Source organism: Castor canadensis, chromosome 9, assembly GCF_047511655.1.
Source record: "Castor canadensis chromosome 9, mCasCan1.hap1v2, whole genome shotgun sequence".
Taxonomy (NCBI): domain Eukaryota; kingdom Metazoa; phylum Chordata; class Mammalia; order Rodentia; family Castoridae; genus Castor; species Castor canadensis.
The window spans coordinates 131,489,074-131,504,219 of NC_133394.1; positions in this window are offsets into that span (position 1 = coordinate 131,489,074).

Here is a 15,146-nt window from a genome sequence, read left to right on the forward strand (position 1 = left end):
GAATGTGGTTGATATATTCACTGTAGAGGAATGAATATAGTAATCTTAAACAGAGGCCACTATGGGAAGGTGAGCAGGAAGTAGTGAAGAGGTCTTGTAGAGATGAACCAATGTGGATTATAATACACAAGGGCATAGAAACAACACAAGCTATCTCCCTGTATAGCTATCTTTATCTTAAACTAGCAAAAATGTCATGTTTTTCTTTTCTTTTTTTATGTTTTTTCCTCTACAAAATCAGAGAACAAGAGGACAGAACAGGTTCTGCCCAGAGGTGGGGAGGTGAGGGGCGGGGGGAGTTGGCCCAAATAATGTATACATATGTGTGTAAATGAAAAAATGAGAAAATAAACTAAAATAAAACTAAATTATAGAAAGATGTAATAAGTATTAGCCACTACAGAGTCATCACAAACTCCTATGAAATATTACAACATGGCCTTAAATTTTGTGCTTTTATCTGTATGATCTAAAATTGACATAAAAGTATGTATCTTTAAGACAAATGACCCAAAGAATGGGGAGAAATGACCCAAACAATGTATGCACAAGTGAATAAATGAATAAAAAAAATACAGAGGAGCACTCGGAAAAAAAAAAGACAAATGCATTTTTGTCTGCATTTTTTTAAATTACTGAGTAATTTAATTTAATCCTGTACTCTATGACTTGTGAGGTTTTTCAAATATGTTTCATCTCTCTAAAGACTTATTATTTTACCCATAACAATCAAAGAACATAGTAAATTTCTGGACACACTGAAAATGTTCACTTCAAAAATGGTCTGGCAATTTTATGAAGCAATTTTTAATTAGTTGAAAAACCTATGACAAGTAGTTTTAAAGTTTAAATAGATATCAAACCACTGAGTCACATGATTGATAAATCAAATCCAACAGAATGTGTAGTAGGATTTAACAAAATTTATTTTTATTTATTTATTTATTTTATTATTCATATGTGTATACAAGGCTTGGGTCATTTCTCCCCCCTACCCCCACCCCCTCCCTTACCACCCACCCACTCCGTCTCCTCCCTCTCCTCCCCACCTCCTTGATACCCAGCAGAAACTATTTTGCCCTTATTTCTAATTTTGCTGTAGAGAGAGTACAAGCAATAATAGGAAGGAACAAGGGTTTTTGCTGGTTGAGATAAGGATAGCTATACAGGGAGTTGACTCACATTAATTTCCTGTGTATGTGTGTTACCTTCTAGGTTTTAATAAATCCACAAACATTTATTCAATTCACATTAAAAAGACAAAGAATAGTGCCTCTTAAAAGCTATTCTTCGTATATCTCAAGTGGTAGAACATATGCCTAGCAAATAAGAGGACTTCTATTCAATCTACACAACCACTAAAACAAAAGGAAGTCAATAGTCTTGTAATTCAAATTTTTCATTACTTCAACATTTAATAGATTATGAGTATCAGCCATCTGTACCCACTGTGCTAGGTGCTATGTGATATCTAAAAGTGAACAAAAATAATTGCAAATTATTTTTAATATATTAGGATAAATAAGTCACTTATAGATAGTCATTTTATAATGCAAAGGCTGGAATGTATTTAAAACTGCAATTTTATAATGGTAGAAAACATTTTTCGAAAACTATGTAAAATCATAGGTAAATGTTTAAATAAAAATGCTTTCTTTATATAGTAAACAAAGTAAATGATTCATGCTTTGCATGTATAGTGAATGAACTATGTATATTTACAACATAGTAGGCAATAATGCCTTCAAAAATCATGGTGCTGTACTGAATTTAATAAACTTGGGAAGATTTAATGACATCCTGCTAAATAAACAAGCAAATTAGATTAGAAAACATACAAGAAAAAAATCCCAGTTGAATTCTAAATATATAGAATTATGTGTGTGCGTTAGAGAGAAAGAGAGACACAGAGAAAGAGGAAAGAGAGAGAAAGAGAAAGAAAGGAAGGGAGAAACAGAAAGGGAAGGACAGAGAGAGAGAGACTGATTGTTGGAAGTTTCTAAGATGTTGCTTAGGATATCTAGCCTCTAAGGGACATTTTGACTTTGAGGATTGAGTTAAAATTGGCTCTAACTCTACATGTCATGGGCTTTAGGAAGAAATTAATATTCTTCCTAACATATTTGGAGCAACATGAAAGTGCTCACATGACACCTGTGTGTTGCCATTCCTGCTAACTCCTCTGTTACCCTCCATTTTCATCTCTGCATGTATAGCCAGAGGCTGAAATAGTTCCCTGCCTCATTCCTTGGAATAGCTCATCTTCCTTCATTACCCACAAAGAACCAGTAACTTAAGTTTTTGTGATCAATATACTATGTAAAAAATGCCACAACAGGGAGATGTTATTTTATACCAGCACAAGTCTTAAAATGGAACCTCTTCCCCAGTCCTCATACTCAGTTGTATATTGAGCCTGACATTGAGTATGCCTCGCAATTACCTCTCCATTTGAAGAACTGGCCTCTTGCTACCTTGCAGGGCTATCCTTGCCCTTCTTCTTGAATAAGAACCTGTAAAGCAAAAATTCTCTCATCTTTGAGACTGAAGAAAAATTAGCTTTTATAGTCCCCGCTATAAAGTAAAGGCCTTATTTTTCTAAAGCTCAGAATATTTTCCAGCATTTACTAGTGCAAAGAAAAACTAGGAATCCAGTTGTGTCTCTATCACAGGCAATTCAAGTTTTGAGTTGGAATGTTTTCTTCCAGAAGGGAATCAGATTACGTAAATTTCCTATAGCATTGTTGGAAGTGAAGCAGTTGTAAGAACAGATAGAAGAGAGAAAGAGAGTGAGAGAAAAAGAGAGAGAAAAAATTTTTATTAGCAACTATTTTCAATTCCTGATTTTTTAATTTAAAAATGGATTATGATTACAGTACTGTAAAATCTGTAATAAATTCCAAAGAGAGAGACGTTACACTTAAATACAGCAAAACCTTTAGACAAGTTTTAAAATTAGCTTTCATTGCTATTTTTCAATATATTGAGACTGTGCTTTGACTTTTCTTTTTCTGTGTTTTTGTTTTATTTGTTTAGGACAGGACCTTGCAATGTAGACCAGGCTGTACTCTAACTTGCCATCAGCCTGACTCCTTCTTACTCCTGCTAGGACTATAGCTGCACCCAACCATGCCTTGCTTAAACTTTTCATCACTCGCAGAAAATCTGGTTCTCACAGACAGGTGTTAACATGCTTTTCTTTACCTCTCAAGCTAACTTGTCCAGTCACACTAACACCACAGTATATGTTTTAGAGAACACGGTACCTTGTAAAATACAAAATATGTAATTTACATGGCTTATCTAAAATACAGAAGTAAGAAGAAACACAGAGAGCATATTTCTGACTCAATGATGATGCTCTACTGGGAACAGGTTTTGGAACCAAAATATCACAAATATTAAGTGCTTGAAACTTTTGACATGGATAAAATTTTAAATCATTGAAACTATAAAACAATTCTTAAATTAGAAATAAACTCATCCTTTTTTGAACCAAGCCAATTTCTTGTTTCTTTGTTTTGTTTTCTTTGAATTACTACTTTGATTTTAAGAGTTTGAAGACATGTTTTGCTACGATTTCAGACAGTCTATTCTTTGAGTGCAAGTCCAGGTGAAATCATTTTGGTGTTTTTGCTGTTACCTTGTCTGAATCAGGACAAATACTGTGTATGTCCTCATTGAGAATTTACTTAGTTGAAAGTGTTTGCATATTTTCTGCTCTAGAAAATACTTATTTTAAATGATGGTCGATAATGGTTCTATAGTTCTGGAATTTTCTCAAACAGTTCTTTTTATTTTCAAGCATCTTATGTTCTACTATGAGAAATAAATAGTTCAGTGATTACCTTTTAAATTTGATGAATGTTAGCAAAAATCTTGATTATTCAAAGCAAAAAATAAATTTATGCAAGATTTTCCTGAATTATTATATCAATTCTTGATTAACTTTGTAAATATTCATTAATCTTAGAGGAAAAAATATAAAATTTTGATATGTCAATTCAATTGGATTCTGAATAATAACTGTTCCTCACAAATATCTTCCCAGATAAATGGCTTTTATAAGAGCTAAATATAACTGATCAAAAAATAGAAAAGACATTGGTGCATAATATCAAATATGAAGTAGCTGCCATTGTGCTAAAGCCTAAATTCAAACACTTTTAAATATTATCTATACTTTCCCTAATTCTAAAATATACTTGTGAAACTATGAAATAAGAGTCACATATGATGGACTACATACTTTCATTAATGTTGGATGAATTTATTTACTGAGAAGTTGACAAAATTATCAGTAATTGTAATGTGTGGTCATAGCCTGAATGAGATCAAGAATATTATCCTTGGAGAATGCTGTTTTATTGCAGATTCTTATAATGTAGTTCATACCCAATCAACATTCATACAAAAATAAAAATAGTTATAGACATGGAGCACTGTGAGAAAAAAAAATGGCTGGAGTATTATAAATTGAAGAATAATAACTGCATATAGTTTATTTCTTTGGTGGATTTTCCATAAGTGACTGATCAAATTCTATTTGAGATTTCTCTAAGAATATCATTTCCCTTATATCTTAAATTGAGTCATCTAGGTACATATAGGCTTCTGTTCATGTACTATAACTACAATCATTACTTAATTAGTTATTTGTAAATAATTATAATTATGTTTTATTATATAGTAGTAAATTAGAAGATATTTTATATAATATTTAATTTGTGTACATCTCATATAAAGAGATTTTTTGTAAAATATTGACTTAAGTAACTATAGCTACTATAACTGTAGCTAAGGTATGCTACAATTTTCTTTCTGTGAGCTGGAGACCATGAAATTTGGTGGTAGAGTTCAAAGGATGAAAACCTGGAGGACTAATGAATTAATACGAGAGATTACAGTCCAGGTTAAAGACCTGAGAATCAGAGCAGAGAGGGCAGAAGATGGCTGAGCTCAGTCAGGCTAAGAAAAGACAAATTCGGCCTTTTGTTTAGGTTATCAATGGGTGGAATGAGGCTGATTCCCATTGGAGAAGGACACCTGCTTTACTCAAACTACCTATAAAATGCTAATCTATTCTAACATCATCCTCACATACACACTAAGAAATAATGCTTAATAAGTTATCTGCATATCCTATGGCCCAATGAAGTTGGCAGATAAAATGAACAACCACATGGCCTTTATGATTTATAAGAAAAAAAATGGCCATAAACAATATGATTAACGTTTTCAAATGATGTAGTCAAAATCTGATGAGTCAGCAGTTTATTCTAGCTTACCTTGTTGGTCAAAGAGATTGAAGTTATAACCCCTTCCGCTGCTCTCAAATCAAGTCAGTGTATGTTGTTGTTTAATGGAATTGTGAACTGATATAATATTCAACCAAATATGAGCAGCATACTAACTATGAAGCCCACTTCTAGGTGCTTGATGACAGTTTCTTATTTCAATTGCCCTAATTCTCTACCCCTGTGACCAGTGCTGGGATAGAAAAGTTTGTGAATCTACTGAAAGTTTGAATATATGTTTGCTGTTCTTTTTTTGTGAGACTACACGCTAACTTTTGAATAGTGCTTCCATTTAGAGAGTTGAATTGAGGTAGGAGACGACAGGCAGCAACTATTTTAAAAAGTTCCATATTATTTAAATATACATTAAACATTTCCATATTATTAAAATTAATTCTTATTATACAATTATTAGTTTTAGAGAAATGTAAAAAGACATATTCAAAATGGTAGTAAATAAAAAAATGAGAATTATTAGTGGTTTGAAAAGTCAAGATATTAATTTTTTTGCTCTTTTTATTAATACATATTAATTACACAAAGGGGTTTCACTGTGATGTTTCCATACATGTGCATAAAGTACGTTGATCAAATTCACACCCTCCATTATTCTTTCTTATCTCCTCTTCCCCCTTTCTAAAGCAATTTTAAAAGGTTGTTGCATCATCTGATTTTCATACAATTGTATGAAATATTTCTATTATGCTCATCACTCCCTTTACCCTGTGCTGCACTAATTTATATTCTCACCAAGAGTACATAAGCGTTCCTTTTTCCCACCACATTCTCACCAGCAATTATTTTTCATTTTTATTATTGATGATAGGTCCATTCTGACTAGGATGAGATGGTATTTCAATGTAGTTTCAATTGCATTTCGTTTATGGCTAAGGATAATGAACATTTCTTCATTTAGATATTGATCATATTAATTACTTTGAGAATGGTCCATTCAATTCATCTGACCATTTTTTTTATTTTATTTTTTATTGTTTTATTATTCATATGTGCATACAAGGCTTGGGTCATTTCTCCCCCCTGCCCCCACGCCCTCCCTTACCACCCACTCCACCCTCTCCCTCTCCCCCCCACCCCCTCAATACCCAGCAGAAACTATTTTGCCCATATTTCTAATTTTGTTGTAGAGAGAGTATAAGCAATAATAGGAAGGAACAAGGGTTTTTGCTGGTTGAGATAAGGATAGCTATACAGGGAGTTGACTCACATTAATTTCCTGTGCGTGTGTGTTACCTTCTAGGTTAATTCTTTTTGATCTAACCTTTTCTCTAGTTCCTGGTCCCCTTTTCCTATTGGCCTTTGTTGCTTTTAAGGTATCTGCTTTAGTTTCTCTGCGTTAAGGGCAACAAATGCTAACTAATTTTTTAGGTGTCTTACCTATCCTCATACCTCCCTTGTGTGCTCTCGCTTTTATCATGTGCTCAAAGTCCAATCCCATTGTTGTGTTTGCCCTTGATCTAATGTCCACATATGAGGGAGAATATATGATTTTTGGTCTTTTGGGCCAGGCTAACCTCAGTCAGAATAATGTTCTCCAATTCCATGCATTTACCAGCGAATGATAACATTTCGTTCTTCTTCATGGCTGCATAAAATTCCATTGTGTATAGACACCAGATTTTCTTAATCCATTTGTCAGTAGTGGGGCATCTTGGCTGTTTTCATAACTTGGCTATTGTGAATAGCGCTGCAATAAACATGGGTGTGCAGGTGCCTCTGGAGTAACCTGTGTCACACTCTTTTCAGTATATCCCCAAGAGTGGTATTGCTGGATCAAATGGTAGATCAATGTTTAGATTTTTAACTAGCCTCCAAATTTTTTTCCAGAGTGGTTGTACTAGTTTACATTCCCACCAACAGTGTAAGAGGGTTCCTTTTCCCCTGCATCCTTGCCAACACCTGTTGTTGGTGGTGTTGCTAATGATGGCTATTCTAACAGGGGTGAGGTGGAATCTTAGTGTGGTTTTAATTTGCATTTCCTTTATTGCTAGAGATGGTGAGCATTTTTTCATGTGTTTTTTGGCCATTTGAATTTCTTCTTTTGAGGAAGTTCTGTTTAGTTCACTTGCCCATTTCTTTATTGGTTCATTAGTTTTGGGAGAATTTAGTTTTTTAAGTTCCCTATATATTCTGTCATCTGACCATTTATTAATTCGATTGTTCTTTTGATGTTTAAGTTTTTGAGCTCTTTATATATTCTGCATACTGATCCTTTATCCAATGTAATTTTTTCCATACATAGATTTCTTGATCATGGTCTTTCTTTTCTTTTTTTGTGCAGAAGCTTTTTCATTTGATCAATCCCATTTGTTAATACTTGTTCTTATTTCCTGAGCAATTGAATGCCTATTCAGAAAGGCATTGCCTATGTTTTTGTCTTCAAGGGTATTGCCTGTGTTTTCATCTAATAGTTTCAATGTTTAAGGCCTTACATTTAGATCATTGATCCACTTTGAGTTAGTTTTGGTTCAGGTACAACATTGGGGTTTAGTTCACCAAATAATTGTAGAACGTGACCTGGTAGAACTAGGAGTGGTGAACACTGAGTTTACCTTCCATGCCAACTGAACAGCATTCACTAGTTTAGAATCCCTTCATGAGTTACTAATTTTGTTTCAAGCATTATGACATATTCTTATAATAATATGATATGTCCTATGAATTAACACTTTTCTAGTGAAATAGAACCATATACAATTATTTTGTTGGTTTTAATAAGAATATATATTTATATAAACATGTATATAGCTAGATATACAAATATATGTATTTGTTTTCCCATTTTAAAACTAAAGATAGGCAACAGATCAAAAATAAACTCTCAATGGCTAGTTTACTCCTGTACTTCCAGCACTTGGAATGCTGAGGCAGGAGGAATTCAAGTTTAAGCCCAGCCACTTAGTGAGTCCAGACTCGGGGAAAAAAGCAAAGCTCTTTTATTTTGTACTAGAAAATAATAAAATAGACACAACTCTGAGGCTTCATCAGATGCTGAGAAAATATTCATGAGTAAGTCACTAAGATTCATGGCTTTTACATGGCTCTTTTGAGACTGTAGAGAGTTCATGCATTATAGAATCACACTTCTCTAAGTGAGTCTCCACTCTTCTGTGATGAGATATAGGTTGCTTGTGCAAGTTTAGTTTCCTCATTAATAACTTCAAGATAATAAACATAGCACCATTTCATACCTTTATTGTGAGGTGTAAATGTTTTAAAATGTATAAAGCACTTACAGTAGCTTCTTATATACAATAACCCCAAAGAAATATTAGTCCTTTTCAATGGAAGTAAATTCAGAAACTTAGATAATGTCATTTCAACTCCAGTTATATATATATGGTGTATGTATGCATATATATATATACATATGTATATATATATGTTATATAAATATATGTATTCTTGAACATTATTAACATATGTGTGATATTATCCTCATTGGTAGTCTTTATAAAATAAAGCAGATGGCTCTAATGCACAGTCATTTGGAATGAAAGAGATACTCAGGATCACTTTGGTTACATTAGTAAATATACCTAAAGATAAATTTCAATTGAGACTGGATAGTGTTATTACCTTATTTAAAAGATAATAAAGATACATAAAATTTAATGGACATTCTTTAGTGGTTATGGGAAAGTCTATTCTGCTTTCAGAAAAACAAAGGGAATTTTGTCATTATACTTGTTTCTGGTACTCATGCCAGAATTATTTTTTCCCTTAAGATTTATTAAGTCAACAACCTGTTTTTGTCTGTCTTCACTGAAATTGCCTCAGAAATCCTGAGAGATGTTTCTAATATCTTTCAAAATACTTCAAACATTTTTCTTGTAAGTATGTAGCATATGAAGCAAAAAAACAACCTGTTTTTGAAAGAGTAAATTTTTTCTTTTATAAAATACCACTAATTAGAAAACATGGTATAAGCTATGTTGTTGTGTGGTGTTTGATAATCACACTGATAGTGCTTCCATTATTTTACAACTAGGTTTTACTAAGGTAAGAACTATGAAAAACCCTAAATATTCTAGATATGTCACATATTATGCACACATTTCACTAAATTTTAATATTTGTTATAGGATGCTTAATAACACAAAATTCAAATTAGTGTCCATTATTTGAATATTCTGTACAAGTTGCATGAAACTTAGTTCTTCGTGTTGTTACATTTTTCACATAAATATTATATTTATATGTTTTCCTGCTATATAACATATCAAAAAATTATAACTCCAGAAATTCTGGATTGTACTCTTTTTTCATTTATATTACAGAATAATGAGGGCCACTTTTCTTCCTTCAATTTCAAAATGAAAAAGAAGACCCACTTTAAAATAATTACCTACAATTTTGACTTGACAAAGATGTCAAAGCTTATTTTGTTCCTTACAGTTCTTTTTGTAGTGTTCTGGATTAAGAGTAAAATGTTTTGATGTGATAGCTACTGTCATTGCATTTCATGTCTAGGATGATATAATTATGGAAAATAAAGCTTAACTTAGAAAAGCCAAAAAAAAAAAGTTAAAGAAGACCTGAGTTAGTTTCTTAAGATTCTGATGGTTTTTTTTTACATAAAAGTAGGAATAGAAAAATAGGAAAAGACACCAAGCTCCTTTTCCTTTCATTATTTAAAATAAGCTCTTCTTTATAATGCAGGTTTTTCACTCAGGGTTGCTACACATTTTTCAATGTAATTATAATAATTACTCAGATTGCTGCATCAATATTGCATATACTTTAATAAGCAATCTGGTACAGTTTTTCTTAGTATCAAATGTAATGCTTGATATTTGGTACTCTCCCAACAATAACCACATTTTTTCATGTATTCTTTTTATGTTTAATGATTAGTCACAATTTATTAAAGTAGTTGACTTAAACATTTGAAGTGGTGATGTCAACCTTGAGTCTTGTCTCAATATTGATGGAGTCAAATTTATCAAATTTACAGTCCTTCAGATACTGTATTTGTCAATGAGTCACGAGTCTCTTCTATATTCTCATCTGAAGATGATTCAGTGTAGTCTGCTTTCACCACAAGGCATTTTTCTTTTAGAGTTCTCAAACTCATGGTGGGCATTGAATTGCTCCTTTCACTTAGGTTGTTTTCCTTCATGCTTCTCATGAATTTAGTCATGAGACTAAAAAATCAGAGATTTTTTTATTGTGACTTTTTAGGGTAGTTTTAATTTGATGATTCTCCACCTCATTCCATAGGTGTAGTGTGGCTTTCTGATTCACATTTTTCCACAGCTATGAATTTGGAGCAGGGGCCCACAGAAGATTTGCAGAACTGTGACTGCTTCTTCCTAAAGAAATTAGAAAGTGCCCAGGTATTTTGACAGATGGAGTTGGCAAAACTCAACAGTTAATATCTGACCATTGTGACTATTACCACCTAAGACATGCATCTTAGGTTTGAAATTAACATGAAATGTGGAGAATCACTTCCTGGAAAATTTTCAGATCCTGAAGTTCTAGAATATACACAGCATGGAACATTTTTTTCCCTATGCCTACTTAAAAATGAGCTTAAACTAGGTAATCTGTAATATGTCACATTCTTTGTCCATTATGAATACTTAATGTTAAGACAGAAAGGATGAAGATGCATGAAAGAGTAACAGATTAAATATTAAATGTTCTAAGACACTTTGAAACTTTATTTCTACTATTTCTTATATTTGAAAACTTCCCTTTATCTATCAATTACTGTAAGATGTATCACATATGAAACATGAAATGGAGATACAACATTGTCTTTTGTAAATATGTGTCCATTTTCCAAGCACTTGTGCAAACTTAATCTCTGTGCTGTTCATATGAAAGGTCACATTTGCTACACAATACATTCATGTCAAATTTGGAGTCTATTTCTGAGGTTTAGAAATTATTTCATTACTTACTTAAGCTTTAGATAATGTCACCAGATAATTTTAGTTTTCATTTCTTTCATGATTTTGTTTATCTCAAAGAACAAATCTCTCAGTTGACTTTTTCACATGGCCTTAATCTTCTGTTTATTTATCATTCAAAAAAGAAAAATTTAAGTGTGTTTTGTATAAAAAGGATATCTGATGGTATATCTGTATGTTTTCTAGTTTTCTTTAATAAAATAGAATAGTTTTATTAATACATTTCCTTTTTATTTATTTCCAAAATAATATGGCCCCATAACTTTTTAATTTTATTGAAAAAGTCTCTTTAACAGACATTCTTCAGTGAGATCGTCCCTGTGTTTCACCAATTTGATGATTTGTCATTTTCTTAGTAATGTGTCCTTCAACTGACACAGATTCTTAGCAAGTCTCAGAATGCCTCATGGTGGAAGTTTTGCCAAATTGATAAGGTCTAAAAAAGAAGGTTACATAATAACGAAATTTTGAGAAATCATTCATCTATAAATACAAATTTGAGATACTGTCTTCTTTTGGGAAGTAAGTTAACAGGAAAAAAAAAGACCTATATACATCTAATTTATTAGACTTTTAAATTTAATATTATAACTGATTAAGTTCAATTTCTAGATTGAACATGACAACAGGTGACTTTGATTAAAATTTTTTACTCAGCTATTGACTGAGACCTCCACTCAATGTAAGTCCATGACACATGAAATTGAGGTGAAAGATTTTTTTGTTTGATTTTGGTTTTTTTTTTTTTTTTGGTATATTATTTAAAACAAAATTCAAAGTCTGTAGGACACAGAAATGCTGAGATGGGAGATTCTATTATTAATGAATATATAATTTCATTCCTTTTCAAGATTTAAGCTTTCCACTTAGTAAACTTTTCCTTGTGCTTGAAAAATGTACTTTAACCTTAACTGTAACATGACCCTTATAATAATGGATTAGCTCAGGTTTGGTCTCCGTAACAATTTTTTCTGAGTTTTTTTCTTTGTTTTTGGTAGTACTGGGAATTTAACTCAGGGCCTTGTTGTTATTATACAAGCTCTTCACTAGTTGAGCTGAATTTCCAGTTCTTTTGCTTTTGTTTGTTTTTTAGATAAGGTGTCATTAACTTTTGACAAACTAGCCTCAGATGGCAGCCTTCCTACTTCTGCCTCACAGGTAGCTGGGATTACAGGTATGAACCAAAATGCCTGGCTCTTATCTAACTTTTTGAAATAGTTTCAATAGTGAGGAATTATAGATGTTTACTTCTGGTCTCTCAATTTTAAATATGCTGCTCCACTGTCCTTTGATGCAAATTGTTTCAAAAAAGAAATGTGCTGTTATTTTATCTTTATTTCTCTGCACAAAATAAGTCTCTTTCCTCTTCTCACATTTAAGATTTTTTCTCTGTTACTTTTTTGAGTAACTGGATTAATCTGTCTTTGTGCAGTTTCCTTAATGTTTCTTGTGTTTTTTGTTCTTCAAGGTTTGGGATCTGTTTATAGTTTACATCAAATTTGGAAATCAATTTCAACCATCATTTCTTAAAATTTTTGTCACCTCCTTTTCTTTTTTTCTTTCTCATTTCATTTTATTGTTTTTACATTTACTTACATGTGTATATGTTGCTTGTGCCACCACCCCTACACTCCCGTCACCATCACCCCCATTCCCACAACCCCCCCACCTCAGCTTCCAGACAGAACCGGTTCTGCCCTCTTCTGATTTTGTTGAAGAGAAAACATAAGAGATAATAAGAAAGACATAGCATTTTTGCTAGTTTGGGATAAAGATAGCTATACAGAGAGATTCCTAGCATTGCTTCCATGTACTTGTGTGTTGTAACCCATACTGGTTCATTTCTACAAGACCTGTTCACTACTTAGAACTGTGTTGTGGCATAAATCACAGATTCTCTCTTCCCTTTCTTAGGTTGTTTTTCCTGTCTTAGTTTTATTTCACAGTATTTTTGTTATTATGCCTTTTAAGTGTATAAATATGCATGGTTTAACTCATCTAGTATATTTTCTATTATTGACAGATTTGTTTACAGTTCAAGATATTGGATTTGGGTCACTTTAAGCATATATTTAATGTCTCTACTTAACATAATACATTTTTCTCTGTAGCTTTTCTATAGCTAGAATTGAGTAGACCCTGGTCTACTAATTCAATCATCTGTGTCATTTGTAGATTATTTGGAATGATCTTCATTTTTTGTCTTCATTGTGGATTTTTGTCTTCATTGTGGGGTTTCTGTCTCTGTGTTCATGCTTTCTATTTTTTTATTGGATGTTACCTTGTTGAGTGATGAACAATCTTATACACCTTTAAGTACTCTCAAGCTTTGTTGTAGGACACACTATGTTACTTGGAAACACTTTCATCCCTTTTATTTTTTGTTTTTAACGATTTTTAAGTGATTAATCTCAAGCTAAATGCTCCCCATGACAGACGCAGGCATTCTCTAAGTCTCATGGCTTCTCCGTGCAGTATGGCATTTTCTCCTCAGGTCAATGAGAAGTGATTCTTCCACTTGCCTCTTGAGAGCCATGACAACTAATTCTTCCTCATTCCAGTCGATTCTTTTGCTTGCCATGGGCAGTGTTCTCACACATGCACTGATTAGTGCTCAACGGAAGCTTGGGAGGGACACTATGATAATTTCTGAAGTCCTTCTTCTGTGCAGCTTTCAACTATTGTGTGAACTTGAGCTGTCTTGGTTTTCTCAGAAACTAAAAAGGACTACCAAACTTTGCCTGACTTACCTATTTCATGGACCATGATCTGAAACATTTATCTAGACTGACACTGGAAACAATTGCATTACTCCCCTTGTGTTGATGGTGGTAGCATTGTTTTTTATTTGTCTCAGTATCACTGCCTTTCATTGCCTGATGTCTCATGCCTTAAGATGTGCTACTGTTATATTTTATGGTTTTTAAATTGTACCAGTCAAGAAGGTAAAGTCAGTTCTTATTATTCCATCTAAGTTAGAAGAAGTAAGTGTGTGAACTTACTATATGTGAGAACTCTACTGCTGATACACTAAAACAATCTATGAGATACTTCTTAGCACATATTTTGGGAATTTTTCAGTGCTGTTACAACACTAACAGCTAGTCTAGATTTCCTACTGTGTAAAACTCTGGAAATGGTATACTGGAGCCATCTTGTACTAGATTATAGAATGTTTACTTTTACTTAGCATTTGAAACAAGTTATTAAACGTGCCTGTTATTTAAAAGGTTATTTACATAAACTTATAGTGAAACATTAAACTAAAAACAGGTATAATAAGCACAAAACTCTCACCACTTGCTAATTATTTTAGTACATTTTGCTACAACCATTGGTCTTTAGGTTAAGTTGGTTTCATCTGGAAATGCTTTCAAATGGAGTGCATTTCTTTCCATTGTGTTAACTGATACCAGATTGGTAGCTCAAAACTTGTTATAATATAAGTACTTTTTCCATATGAATCAGGAAATATTAATAATAGGGATTGGCATTCTTTAGTTTAAATTGTTCAGACTTCAAAAGGTGACAGAGAAAATGTCAGTAATGCAAATTCAATTTAAACTTGTGTCATATCAAAAGCCAGTTAAAAGTGAATAATATGCAAAATTTTTTTTCAGGCAGCGTTCTTTTAACAGATGAAGGGTGTGAGCATGGATTTTGCTTATGTTTATGCTTAATTCTACAAAGAAAAGACCTCTATATACTTTATAAAGTATACGTTATAAAAAATATTTGGATATATCACTGCAGGATTTATGAAGTTGGTTACAGATTTTTAATTCTATGTATGTATTCCATATTTGTTTAATAGTTTACTTTGACTTCTGAGAAATTACAGTATCAATTTAACATATTTAGTTTTTACTTTTATTTGTTTTCTGAATTCTGTTTTGTGATCTATAAAACC